General features: G+C 38.7%; 1 non-coding gene across 1 annotated transcript; it reads right to left on the bottom strand.

Annotated features, from left to right (window-relative positions):
* Positions 1-298: 298 nt before the first annotated feature.
* On the bottom strand, positions 299-406 carry LOC130977675 (small nucleolar RNA R71). The gene has a single exon (XR_009085358.1). It is a non-coding gene; the product is annotated as a small nucleolar RNA R71 (small nucleolar RNA).
* Between the last annotated feature and the right edge of the window lie 14,404 nt (positions 407-14,810).

The following is a 14,810-nucleotide window of genomic DNA, read 5'->3' as shown; positions in this document are numbered from 1 at the left end:
TGGAGCAAACAACTTTGAGCTTAAGCCTCAGTTAGTTTCTCTAATGCAACAGAATTGCAAGTTCCATGGACTTCCATTGGAAGATCCTCATCAGTTTTTAGCTGAGTTCTTGCAAATCTGTGACACAGTCAAGACTAATGGGGTTGACCCTGAGGTCTACAGACTTATGCTATTCCCTTTTGCTGTAAGAGACAGAGCTAGAACATGGTTGGACTCTCAACCTAAAGAAAGCCTGGACTCATGGGAAAAGCTAGTCAATGCCTTCTTGGCAAAGTTCTTTCCACCTCAAAAATTGAGTAAGCTTAGAGTGGAAGTCCAAACCTTCAGACAGAAGGATGGTGAATCCCTCTATGAAGCTTGGGAAAGATACAAACAATTAATCAGAAAGTGTCCCTCAGACATGCTTTCTGAATGGAGCATCATAGGTATTTTCTATGATGGTCTCTCTGAACTATCCAAGATGTCTTTGGATAGCTCTGCTGGAGGATCTCTTCATCTGAAGAAGACGCCTACAGAGGCTCAAGAGCTCATTGAAATGGTTGCAAATAACCAATTCATGTACACTTCTGAAAGGAATCCTGTGAACAATGGGACAAGTCAGAAGAAAGGAGTTCTTGAGATTGATGCTCTGAATGCCATTTTGGCTCAGAACAAGATATTGACACAACAAGTCAATTTGATTTCTCAAAGTCTGTCTGGAATGCAAAATGCACCAAGCAGTACTAAGGATGCTTCATCTGAAGAAGAAGCCTATGATCCTGAGAACCCTTCAATGGAAGAGGTGAATTACCTAGGAGAGCCCTATGGAAACACCTATAATTCTTCATGGACAAATCACCCAAATTTCTCATGGAAGAATCAAGAGAGACCTCAACAAGGTTTCAATAACAATAATGGTGGAAGAAACAGGTTTAGCAATGGCAAGCCTTTTCCATCATCTTCTCAGCAACAGACAGAGAATTCTAAGCAGAACCCCTCTAACTTAGCAACCATGGTCTCTGATCTAATCAAAACCACTCAAAGTTTCATGACTGAAACAAGGTCCTCCATTAGGAATTTGGAGGCACAAGTGGGACAGCTGAGCAAGAAAATTACTGAACTCCCTCCAAGTACTCTTCCAAGCAATACAGAAGAAAATCCAAAAGGAGAGTGCAAAGCCATAACCATGGCCGAATCTGGAGAGGAAAGAGAGGAAGTGGACGCCACTGAGGAATGCCTCAATGGGCGTGCACTAGCCTCCACAGAGTTCCCCAATGAGGAACCATGGGAATCTGAGGCTCAAAATGAGACCATAGAGATTCCATTGGACTTACTTCTGCCTTTCATGAGCTCTGATGAGTATTCTTCCTCTGAAGAGGATGAGTATGTCACTGAAGAGCAAGTTGCTAAATACCTTGGAGCAATCATGAAGCTAAATGACAAGTTATTTGGAAATGAGACCTGGGAGGATGAACCCCCTTTGCTCACCAAAGAACTGGATGACTTGTCTAGGCAGAAATTACCTCAAAAGAGACAAGATCCTGGGAAGTTTTCCATACCTTGTACCATAGGCACCATGACCTTCAAAAAGGCTCTGTGTGACTTAGGGTCAAGTGTAAACCTCATGCCTCTCTCTGTAATGGAGAAGCTAGGGATCTTTGAGGTACAAGCTGCAAGAATCTCACTAGAGATGGCAGACAACTCAAGAAAACAAGCTCATGGACTTGTAGAGGATGTTTTGGTGAAGATTGAAGACCATTACATCCCTACTGATTTCATAGTCCTAGAGACTGAGAAGTGCATGGATGAATCTATCATCCTTGGCAGACCCTTCCTAGCCACAGCAAAGGCTGTGATTGATGTTGATGGAGGTGAACTGATCATTCAAGTGAATGAAGAATCCTTTGTGTTTAAGGCTCAAGGATATCCCTCTGTCACCATGGAGAAGAAGCATGAAGAGCTTCTCTCAAATCAAAGTCAAACAGAGCCCCCACAGTCAAACTCTAAGTTTGGTGTTGGGAGGCCACAACCAAACTCTAAGTTTGGTGTTGAACCCCCACATTCAAACTCTAAGTTTGGTGTTGGGAGGTTCCAACATTGCTCTGAGAAAATATGAGGCTCCATGAGAGCCCTCTGTCAAGCTACTGACATTAAAGAAGCGCTTGTTGGGAGGCAACCCAATGTTATATTTTATATATTTTCCTTTGTTATTTTATCTTATTTTGTAGGTTGATGATCATAAGAAGACACAAAATCAATTGAAGAAGCAAAAACAGAATGAAAAACAGGAAGAAAAATAGCACACCCTGGAGGAAGAACCCACTGGCGTTTAAACGCCAGTGAGGCTAGCAGTTGGGCGTTTAACGCCCAGTCTGGCACCATTCTGGGCGTTTAACGCCAGAAAGGGGCACCAGACTGGCGTTAAACGCCAGAAAAGGGCAAGAACCTGGCGTTAAACGCCAGGAATGGGCACCAGCCCGGCGTTTAACGCCAGAAATGGCTCAAAACGTGATTTTGAGTGCCATTTGGTGCAGGGATGACTTTTCCTTGACACCTCAGGATCTGTGGACCCCACAGGATCCCCACCAACCCACCACTCTCTCTCTTCTTCTTCACCCATTCACCAATCACCTCAATACCTCTTCCCTAAAAACCCTTCACCTATCAACTCCCATATTTCTCTTCACCACTCACATCCATCCTTCATAAATCCCCACCTACCTCACCCTTTAAATTCAAACCACTTTCCCTCCCAAACCCACCCATAATGGCCGAACCCTAACCCCCCTCTCTCCTATAAATACCCTTCTTCACTCCTTCATTTTCACACAACCTAAACACCACTTCTCCCCTCCTTGGCCGAATACATAAGCCACTCCCTTCTTCCTCATTTCTTCTTCTTCTACTCTCTTCTTTCTTCTTTTGCTCGAGGACGAGCAAACCTTTTAAGTTTGGTGTGGTAAAAGCGTTGCTTTTTCGTTTTTCCATAACCATTTATGGCATACAAGGCCGGAGAAACCTCTAGAAAGAGGAAAGGGAAGGCAAAAGCTTCCACCTCCGAGTCATGGGAGATAGATAGATTCATCTCAAGGGTGTATCAAGACCACTTCTATGAAGTTGTGGCCTTGAAGAAGGTGATCCCCGAGGTCCCCTTTTCACTCAAAAAGGGTGAATATCCGGAGATCCGCCATGAGATCCGAAGAAGAGGTTGGGAAGTGCTTACCAACCCCATTCAACAAGTCGGAATCTTGATGGTTCAAGAGTTCTATGCCAATGCATGGATCACCAAGAACCATGATCAAAGTGTGAACCCGGATCCAAAGAATTATCTTACTATGGTTCGGGGGAAATACTTGGATTTTAGTCCGGAAAATGTAAGGGTAGCATTCAACTTGCCCATGATGCAAGGAGATGAACATCCTTACACTAGAAGGGTCAACTTTGATCAAAGGTTGGACCAAGTCCTCACAGTCATATGTGAAGAGGGCGCACAATGGAAGAGAGATTCAAGAGGGAAGCCGGTTCAATTGAGAAGGCATGACCTCAAGCCCATGGCTAGAGGATGGTTAGAGTTTATTCAACGCTCAATCATTCCCACTAGCAACCGGTCCGAAGTTACTCTAGACCGAGCCATCATGATTCATAGCATCATGATTGGAGAAGAAGTGGAAGTTCATGAGGTCATAGCTCAAGAACTCTACAAGGTGGCGGACAAGTCTTCCACCTTGGCAAGGTTAGCCTTCCCTCATCTCATTTGTCACCTCTGTTATTCAGTTGGAGTTGACATAGAGGGAGACACCCCTATTGATGAGGACAAGCCCATCACTAAGAAGAGGATGGAGCACACAAGAGACCCCACTCATCATGAAATCCCTGAGATACCTCAAGGGATGCACTTTCCTCCACAAGACTACTGGGAGCAACTGAATACCTCCCTAGGAGAATTGAGTTCCAACATGGGACAACTAAGGGTGGAGCACCAAGAACACTCCATTCTCCTCCATGAAATTAGAGAAGATCAAAGAATCATGAGAGAGGAGCAACAAAGACAAGGAAGAGACATTGAGGAGCTCAAGCACTCCATAAGACTCTCAAGAGGAAGAACAAGCCGCCATCACTAAGGTGGACCCGTTCTTTAATCTCCTTGTTCTTTATTTTCTTGTTTTTCGAATTTTAGTGCTTATGTTTATCTATGTTTGTGTCTTATGATCATTAGTGTCTATGCCTTAAAGTTATGAGTGTCCTATGAATCCATCACCTTTCTTAAACAAATGTTCTTAATTGAAAAAGAATAGAATTGCATGAATTTTGAATTTTATAGCAGTTTAATTATTTTGATGTGGTGGCAACACTTTTGTTCTCTGAATGTATGCTTGAACAGTGCATATGTCTTTTGAATTTGTGGTTCATGAATGTTGGCTCTTGAAAGAATGATGAAAAAGGAGACATGTTATTGAGGATCTGAAAAATCATAAAAATGATTCTTGAAGCAAGAAAAAGCAGTGAATACAAAAAGAAAAAAAAAAGAGAAGAAAGCAAGTGAAAAAAAAAACAAAAAAAAAAGAGAAAAAGAAAGAAAAAGAAAGAAATAAAGTTGTGATCCAAGGCAATAAGAGTATGCTTAAGAACCCTGGACACCTCTAATTGGGGACTTTAGCAAAGCTGAATCACAATCTGAAAAGGTTCACCCAATTATGTGTCTGTGGCATGTATGTATCCGGTGGTAATACTGGAAGACAGAGTGCTTTGGGCCACGGCCAAGACTCAATAAGTAGCTGTGTTCAAGAATCATCATACTTAACTAGGAGAATCAATAACACTATCTGGGTTCTGAGTTCCTAAAGAAGCCAATCATTCTGAATTTCAAAGGATAGAGTGAGATGCCAAAACTGTTCAGAGGCAAAAAGCTAAAAGCCCCGCTCATCTAATTAATACTGATCTTCATAGATGTTTTTGGAATTCATTGCATATTCTCTTCTTTTTATCCTATTTGATCTTCAGTTGCTTGGGGACAAGCAACAATTTAAGTTTGGTGTTGTGATGAGCGGATAATTTGTACGCTTTTTGGCATTGTTTTTAGTATATTTTTAGTATGATCTAGTTAGTTTTTAGTATATTTTTATTAGTTTTTAGTTAAAATTCACTTTTCTGGACTTTACTATGAGTTTGTGTGTTTTTCTGTGATTTCAGGTATTTTCTGGCTGAAATTGAGGGACCTGAGCAAAAATCTGATCCAGAGACTGAAAAGGACTGCAGATGCTGTTGGATTCTGACCTCCCTGCACTCAAAGTGGATTTTCTGGAGCTACAGAAGCCCAATTGGCGCGCTCTCAACGGCGTTGGAAAGTAGACATCCTGGGCTTTCCAGCAATATATGATAGTCCATACTTTGCCCAAGATTTGATGGCCCAAACCGGCGTTCAACGTCACCCTCAGGAATTCCAGCGTTAAACGCCGGAACTGGCACCAAAATGGGAGTTAAACGCCAAAACTGCCATAAAAGCTGGCGTTTAACTCCAAGGAGAGTCTCTACACGAAAATGCTTCATTTCTCAGCCCAAGCACACACCAAGTGGGCCCGGAAGTGGATTTTTATGTCATTTACTCATCTCTGTACACCTTAGGCTACTAGTTTTCTATAAGTAGGACCTTTTACTATTGTATTTTCATCTTTTGATCACTTTAGATCTCTAGATCATCTTGGGACATCTAGTTCTTAGATCATTTGGGAGGCTGGCCTCACGGCCATGCCTAGACCTTGTTCTTATGTATTTTCAACGGTGGAGTTTCTACACACCATAGATTAAGGTGTGGAGCTCTGCTGTACCTCGAGTATTAATGCAATTACTATTGTTCTTCTATTCAATTCCGCTTGTTCTTGTTCCAAGATATCACCTGTTCTTCAACTTGATGAATGTGATGATCCGTGACACTCATCATCATTCTCACTCATGAACAAGGTGACTGACAACCACTTTTGTTCTACAAGCAATCAAGGCTTAGTGAATATCTCTTGGATTCCTGATACACGATGCATGGTTGATCGCCTGACAAACGAGTGCTCGCCTGACAAACGAGCCAGCCATTCCGTGAGATCAGAGTCTTCGTGGTATAGGCGAGAACTGATGGCGGCATTCAAGAGAATCCGGAAGGTCTAACCTTGTCTGTGGTATTCTGAGTAGGATTCAATGATTGAATGACTGTGACGTGCTTCAAACTCCTAGCAGGCGGGGCGTTAGTGACAGACGCAAAAGAATCGATGGATTTTATTCCGGCCTGACCGAGAACCGACAGCTGATTACCCATGCTGTGACAGAGCATAGGCGACGTTTTCACTGAGAGGATGGGAGGTAGCCACTGACAACGGTGAAACCCTACATGAGCTTGCCATGGAAAGGAGTAAGAAGGATTGGATGAAGACTGTAGGAAAGCAGAGAGACGGAAGGGAAGGCATCTTCATACGCTTATCTGAAGCTCTCATCAATGATATACATAAGTATCTCTATCTTTATCTTTATGCTTTATTCATCATCTATACCCATTTGAGTCTGCCTGACTGAGATCTACAAGGTGACCATAGCTTGCTTCATACCAACAATCTCCGTGGGATCGACCCTTACTCGCGTAAGGTATTACTTGGACGACCCAGTGCACTTGCTGGTTAGTTGTGCAAAGTTGTGTAGTGAATCACAATTTCGCGCACCAGTCGGTCATGATTCATTCAGCCCGTTTGATTTATTTGGCCCATCTGATTTCATTACTTTGATTCCTTTGGGCCGTTATTGTTTTGTAGCGCACCAGCCTTGGTTTTATTTTCCATCCAATTGGGCTGCTGCTTTGTTTTTCTTTGGCCTGTAACACTTAATCAAATTCAATTAAAAACTAATTGAGTGTTTAACCCACTAAAAATAATGTTTGTCATCATTAAATTAATTTAGTTAATTTCTTAACTCAATACTATCTCATCAATTATTAACAATTTGTCATTCATTAGTTATTATATCACTATTGAACTCATTAAGATAGTCACAAGAAACAAACAAAAATTTATTGAATTAACCAAACCAATAACAAATATTCATTCAACTACTTATTTAGTTAATTGAGTTAATTCAATTCATCTATTTCTTCATTAAAAAATATGACAAATTTATTTCTTCTCTAACAAAAGACTGATCATAATGAACAAATAAAAGCTCTGACAAAATTTTAACAAAATTTTAAATATAATTTTAATAAAGTTAACAAGATTTTTATCCGATCACAATTTTAGCAAAATCTTAGCATAATTTTAACAAAAATTAATTACATTTTTCCAAAAATTAACCCAAAAAAAGCATTCAATGATTCAACAACATCAAGAATATAGAGTTCAGAACAACTAGATAAAGAATGGAATCATAGCTAATCATTCAATGATTCAAGTTATGGAAGGAAAAGGTCAAAGATGGTTCAATCATAGCTAACTAGATATGCCTTCAATCTTGCCAGAATTAAGCAACAATTCAGCAATTACTAACCACAATTTTAGATGAAAAATCGGCAACAATAGAAATTATATGATTACAAATTAGTAATAAAGCGGCAACACAAATTCGGCAACAACAGAACCAATTGCATCAACTAAAAAACTTCATGCAAAAATTTAAAATTCAGAAATGCAGTGGAAGAAATAATAGAATTGCACATTGAAAGTTTAGACCTAAAAAATTCAATTGAGCAAAACTCACTGTGGATCTGTTGTTGCACAGCGGAGCGAAGCAATGGCACCAAGGTCGGTGCCTCGGTGAATGCCAACAAGGACGGAGGTGCGATGAACGGTGGTGGCACAATGAACGAGGGTGGTGCTAGTGGTTCTTCGGGTGTGCTCCACCATGATCCCGTGAACAAGCACAACGGCGGTGTTGTGGCGCTAAAAAGAGACAACACTAGCACTCAGCACTGACCTTCACCGAGTAGACGATGGCGACGACAACCAGAGGGTAGACGAGGATGATGGCGACCAGAGGGCAGAGTGGTAGATGAAGACAACGATAGTGAGTCGAAGACGAAGGCTACCACGGTGAAGCTTGTCGACGAAGACAATGGCGGTGGTAGAGGATAGGGTTATTATTTGAGCCTTTAGAATTTGGAGGCTAGGGTTGCTTTCTGATTCAGGAAGGAACGGGTTGGGGTCACGTAAAGAGACAAGAGAGTGAAGGTTTTAAGGGGACTTTTCTTTTTTGAAACGGTGTCGTTTCCTTCAAACTAGCCGATTCCAGTTTCGGTTCAACCGGCCAGTTTTCAATTGGTTCAGAGTAAGGGTGTTCAAAACTAATCTGGACCTACCTAAACTAACCAACCAAACCAAAAAATTGAAAACCGAACAAACTAAAAACCAAAAAAACAAAAAAATACATTTTGCTATTTTTATTGCGGTTCGGTTTAGTTTTTGGTTTTGATCATGAAAACTCCAACCGAACCGAACCGGTATGTTAAAAGCCTTAAAAAACCAACCCCCCCACCCCACCCCCAAAACATGACTCCTGTCTCCTGAGTGTCCTGACTCGTGACCTAATACCTCCACCCCCAAATACCTAATTGCCCTAAATGTAAACCTAGCTCTATTCTCTCTATCTCGCACTCTCGCATGCTCAGTCTCGAGCTCGAAGCCCTTCCTCCCACCACCTGACAGCGACGCAGAAGCCTTTTTCCCAGCGCCGTCAAAGCCTTCTTCACAGTGCCATTGAACCTTTCCTCCTCGCGGACACCACCATCGGGCCCTAGCTAGCACAACCTTCACGGAGTCACGGTCGTCGACATACATCGGCACCACCCCCAACACCATTTTTGGCCACCTGCAGCACCGAGCCACCCAACACAGCACCATCGAGACATGGAGCCCGAGCCTCTGAGTTAGGTATGTAATTATTTAAATGTTTTTCATATCGATCTTTAGTCTCCAAACTAGCTTCATCATTGTTAGATTCTTCTATTAACTAGAAGAGGAAAGATTCAACATAAAAAAGGGTAGAGAGCCAACAGAGGGTAGTTGTTTATGGTTAACATAATAATACTATGATTTAGGTGTTCTTTGATCCAAACTCATAATGCATAATTATAAGAACAAATAAGTAGTTGATATAGATTAGACAGTTATTGAGCATAACAGAACATCCATCCATCTTGTTCTAGTTTCAAAGATATTGCAACAATAATACATGAATTAAGTAATTTGTTTTATTATTTTACTTGTTATTGATTCATTGATTTCATTGTTGCTGGTTGTATTTTTATTGCTGGTTCAATTCATTATTTTATTTGTGTTTCGTTGTTTATTAGGAAAATTTATTGTTTTATTGTTTTATTTGTTATTAATTCATTGATTTCATTGTTATTGATTCATTATTTTGATTGCTGGTTCACTGATCATTGTTCAATTTATTTGTTGTTCTGGCTTTAATTTATTTGTTGTGTTTCTGCACTTGATTTTGTACTATTGCTATATTATTATTTTTATGGAGGTAAATATCAAATCTATACCCGAAAGATTCTGGTGCTAACAAAATAGTACCTAACTTTTGTTATTGACAAAATAGTCCCTAAAAGATTTTAAAATTTGACAAGTGTGTCCTCGAGCTCGTCGGAGCAAATCTCCGGCAAGCACAATGCTGACATAGCTACCGTATTCTGGTGACCTGGCAAACCATGCCCCAAACCCAATCCCTTTCTCCCAACGCAGACTCCCCCTCCATCTCCCTCTCCATCGTAGCCCCCTTCCCTCTCCCTCCCCAACGCACACTCCCCCTTCCTCTCTCTCTATCGCAGCCCTTCTCCTACCCAATGCACACTCCTTCCCCATCGCAGCCCCCTTCCCTCTCCCTCTCCATCGCAGCCCCTTCTTCAATGCACACTCCCCTTTTCCTCTACCTCCCTAATTGCAGCAACAAAAGCAACAATAACAGCAAAAACAACACCATTAGAATCCCAAATAAAACTAACAGAAGAACCTGTACATTCATAACCTAACTTTGCTTGTTCCTCCTTCTCTCTTTTCCCTCCTTCCTTTCTTCTCTTCTCGGAGGGCCATAACAATAACAATAACAATATCCATTCACACACACACAAATATTTACACAAACACGTAACATGCATATATAAATATAAAGAGAGAAAGAGAGAAAGGCTGAGGAGCTGAGGGGATGCGACTATTCTACGTCTTGTTCTAGCTCCGATGGTGGTGGCGGTGGTCTTTGATGGTGCTCTTACAGTTGAGGTTACTATTGCTGTTGAGATTGTTGCTGTGATGGGGAGAGAGAGGGAAATGTGTGTTGGGACTGTTGTTGTTGTTGTTGTTGATGTTGAGGTGATTGTTGCTGCGAGTGGTGTTGTTGAGGGAGAGAGGGAGAGTGTACGTTGGGGAGGGGGCTGTGATGGGGAGGGAGAAAGAGGGGGGAATGTGCATTGGGAAGGGGGTGTGATGGGAGGGAGAGGAAATGGGGGATGCGATGGGGAGAAAGAGGGAGGGGGTTGCATTGGGTAGGGGGAGGACTGCGATGGGGAGGGAGATGGAGAGGGAGTCTACGTTGGAAGGAAAGGATTAAGGTTTGGAGAATGGTTTGCCATGTCACCAGAATACGGTGGATATGTCAGCAATGTGCTTGCCAAAGATTTGCTCCAGCGAGCTCGGGGACACGCTTATCAAATTTTAAAATTTTTTAGGGACTATTTTGTCAATAACAAAAGTTAGGTACTATTTTGTCAGTGCTAGAATCTTTCAAGTACCGATTTGGTATTTACCTCTATTATTATGTGTTGCTCTTTATTTGTTGTTGTGTTTCTGCTCTTGATCATTGTTTAATTTATTTGTTGTTGTGTTTCTACTCTTTTCTACTAGTGCTATATTATTATTACTACTATTGTTCTTATTATGTAACTGCTTTTTGATTTTAGGTTGGTTTGCATAAAGAAGTTTAGTTGTTTTGTTGGAGAAGACACCATAACTTGGTTATCTTTCGATGGAAATTTATATTTATTTTTAGTTGTGTACTTGTGTTGACTATTGAACTTTTAAACTTCTTTAATTGTCGTATTTAAATTCATTTTGTCGTTAAATTTCATTGGATCAAGACTTTGTTAGCTATTGTATATTTGTGTTTGTTGATTTCAATGTTATGACTTTGTGGAATAGTATGATAATATTTTTTTAAATTGATTGAAAAAACCGAACAAATCGAATCAAACCAAACCGAATTTAATTGGTTTGATTTGGTTCGGATGGCCTCGATAAAAAAATCGAACCAAACCGAACTGCACTTTAATTAAACGATTGGATCGGATGACTTTTCTCTCAAAAATTGAATCAAATTGCACCACGAACACTCCTAATTCAGAGATTTTTTGCCAATTTTTATCAGAACAGTTTTTACATGTAAACCAAATCGTTATAACTACCGATTCATGGTTGAACTGATCCGACCGACTAATCTAATCCGATTTTCAAAACCATGGAAAATTAAGAAGGTGTCAATAAAAGATTAAAAATTAATGTCCAAAAATGAGATTAAAAAAATACACACCCGCACGCACTTTTTTTTAGAAAATTTAAGTCACAAATTAACATAGCATAGTTACATAGCATTAGTCTTCCCGTCACTCACTTTCCGAGTCTCACTATCATAATCGTCTTCCCGTCACTCACTTTCCTCTTCTTATGTCTCATCGCGCAATGCTTTATCATTATTTCTCTTTCTTGTCTTAGTCTGAGGTTCTTTTCCTTTTATTTCCAAATTAATTTGGAAATAAACTTTTCTTTCTTTTTGTTTTTATTTTTTATGATATTTTTTTATGTTTATTTAACAATGAAAATGTTTGGCTATTTTAAGTGCAAGAAGAATATTTTCTTCATTGATAGATCTAAACTCTATAAAATTCAACTAGGAAAGTTTTCCCTACAATCAAATGTTATACGATATCCATTATTCTGTTCTTGGAGTATACCTATTTTCCTTTTACACAAAATATAAGTGATCTTTTTTGTCTTGACTAAAAATAGTTTTCAAAATTACATTATTTTTAATTATCTTTTTTGTTTTGAAATTCATTTTATACTTTTCTGCGTTTCTACGATCAACGATAAAATAAAACAATTAACTTTTATAAAAAGCATATATTAAAGCACATTACCGAAAGAAGAAAAAGCAAAAAAATGAGCACATTCATCCTATAGGAAAGTTTTCATGTGTTCCACTTACTTTATTGGAATTTTAATGTTTTATCTACGATTAAGTTGCAAATTGTTGTGATAAGAATGAAGGATGTAAATGCCTATTTTCAAGAGAATCATATTAAATGAAGGTTGAAAAACAAATTCTTTATGCATGTATAAATAGGGCATGATCTAAAATCATATATACACACAATCAATAAAAATTTTCTCTCTTTCTCTTTATTCTCTACGAATAGTTTCTCTCTCTCTCTTTCTTTTGTTACTACTTATAAATATATGAATAATTTCTATTGAACTAATTATATTAATACTAGAGTCTTTTATTTACACATCTTTATTTTATATTTAGTATATCTTTTATTTATTTTACACATTATCAGCACGAGACTCTGATCAAATTTTAGGAAGACTTTAGGTAACAAATTTTCATTATGTTGTAGCTCTCTCATCTTGAATTTAATGCTCTTGATATATTTGAAAATAATTATTTATCATGGATATAGATGCTGAAATCCATGTTGAAGATAATATATCCCAGAAGGATAAAGCCAAAGCCATAATTTTCCTTCGTTGTCATCTTGACGTATAATTGAAAAATGAATATCCCACATTAAAAGATCCTGCAGATCTGTGGAAAGACCTTGAAGAAAGGTACAATCATCAAAAGACGGTGATACTTCCTCAAGCCCGATATGTTAGAGAAAATTTTCTCGATCTTTCATGTCTCGAATGTGCTCCTGCAGCAGCAGTATCGAGAAAAAGAATTTAAAAATATTCTGAGTTAATTTCTTGCTTTCTTATTGTTGAACGCAACAATGAGTTACTTTTGAGAAATCATGAAGCGCGCCCAGCTGGTGTCGCCCTATTTCCTGAAGTAAATGCAGCAAATCATTACCCCAGAAGAGGTAAATAGCAAAGTTTTAGTAACGAGAAAAATTATGGAAGAAAAAGAAATTATGTTCACAAAAGATCTCACCAGAAGTGTGATAAAGAAAGAAACAATGGGTAAAGTAAATCAATTGAGGATAAATGCTTCGGTTGTGGTTGAAAGGGCCATTGATCACGTACCTGTCGTACCCCAAGGCACCTAATTGATCTTTATCAAGCATCCTTGAAAAGGGATGACAAAGGAAAGGAAACAAATTTTGTTTCAAATGATAAAAATTTCACCACGCATTATGATGTATCTAATTTCTTTAAGGATTTTGAAGGAAATATTGGCCATTTGATCAATGATGGAATAGTTTGATATGTGTGTGTTAGTTAAGTATTCATGTGAATAATTTTACTATGCATGTATTTTTACTCATTTTATAATTATTATCATTTGTGTTTGAAGAAAAATGGCAAGGACATATTCTGAAGATATTTGTCTTGCGGATAGTACAAGTTCGCACACTATTCTTAAAAGTAATATATATTTTACCCATCTTGTGCCAAAATAAAAGTATGTTAATACTATTATTGGCTCAGACAATGTGATAGAAGGCTTCGGAAGAGCTATAATTTTGTTTCTTGGAGGAACAAAATTTGTAATAAATAATGCACTATTATCTACCAAGTCTTTGAGGAACTTGTTGAGTTTCAAAGATATTCGCCGAAATGGATATCATATTGAAACAATGAATGAGGGAAATCATGAGTATTTATGTATCACAACTCATGATTTAAATAAAAAAAGTTATATTAGAAAATTACCCTCACTTTCATCTGGATTGTATTATACTAAGATTAGTGCAATTGAATCACATGTCATTGTAAACCAAAAGTTTACTAGCCTAAATGAATTCATAACTTGGCATGATAGATTGGGTTATCCGGGAACAACCATGATGAGGAGAATTATTGAAAACTCTCATGGACATTCACTAAAGAACCAGAAGATTCTTAAATCTAGTGAATTTTGTTGTGCTGCATGTTCTCAGAGAAAGTTAATTTTAAGGCCATCACCAGTAAAGATTGGATTTGAGTCCCCTGAATTCCTAGAAAGGATTCAAGGTGGTATATGTGGACCTATTCATCCACTATGTGGATCTTTTAGATATTTTATGGTCCTGATAGACGCATCTTTGAGATGGTCACATGTGTGCTTATTATCTTTTCGCAACTTGGTGTTTGCGAGATTACTGGCTCAAATTATTCGATTAAAAGCACAATTTTTAGAAAATCCAATCAAAGCAATTCATCTTGATAATGCTGGTGAATTTACTTGCCAAGCATTTGACGCTTATTGTATGGCTAATGGAATAAGTGTTGAACATCCAGTAGCTTATGTTCACACACAAAATGGGTTAGTAGAATCACTTATTAAACGCCTCTAATTAATTGCTAAACCCTTACTTATGAGAACAAATCTCCCAACCTCGGTTTAGGGGCATGCTATTTTACATGCCGCAGCACTTATTCGTTTGAGGCCAACGAGTTACCATCAATTTTCTCCTATGCAATTAGCTTTTGGTCAGCAGCCAAGTGTTTCCCATTTAAGGATATTTGGGTGTGCGATATATGTTCCCATTGCACCACCTAATCGCACTAAAATTGGACCCTAAAGAAAATTGGGGATATATGTTGGATATGATTATCCCTCTATAGTGAGGTATCTTTAGATACAAACTGGAGATGTAT

This window comes from Arachis stenosperma, chromosome 4, assembly GCF_014773155.1.
Source record: "Arachis stenosperma cultivar V10309 chromosome 4, arast.V10309.gnm1.PFL2, whole genome shotgun sequence".
NCBI classification, from domain to species: domain Eukaryota; kingdom Viridiplantae; phylum Streptophyta; class Magnoliopsida; order Fabales; family Fabaceae; genus Arachis; species Arachis stenosperma.
This window is presented reverse-complemented; position numbering and strand designations above follow the sequence as displayed.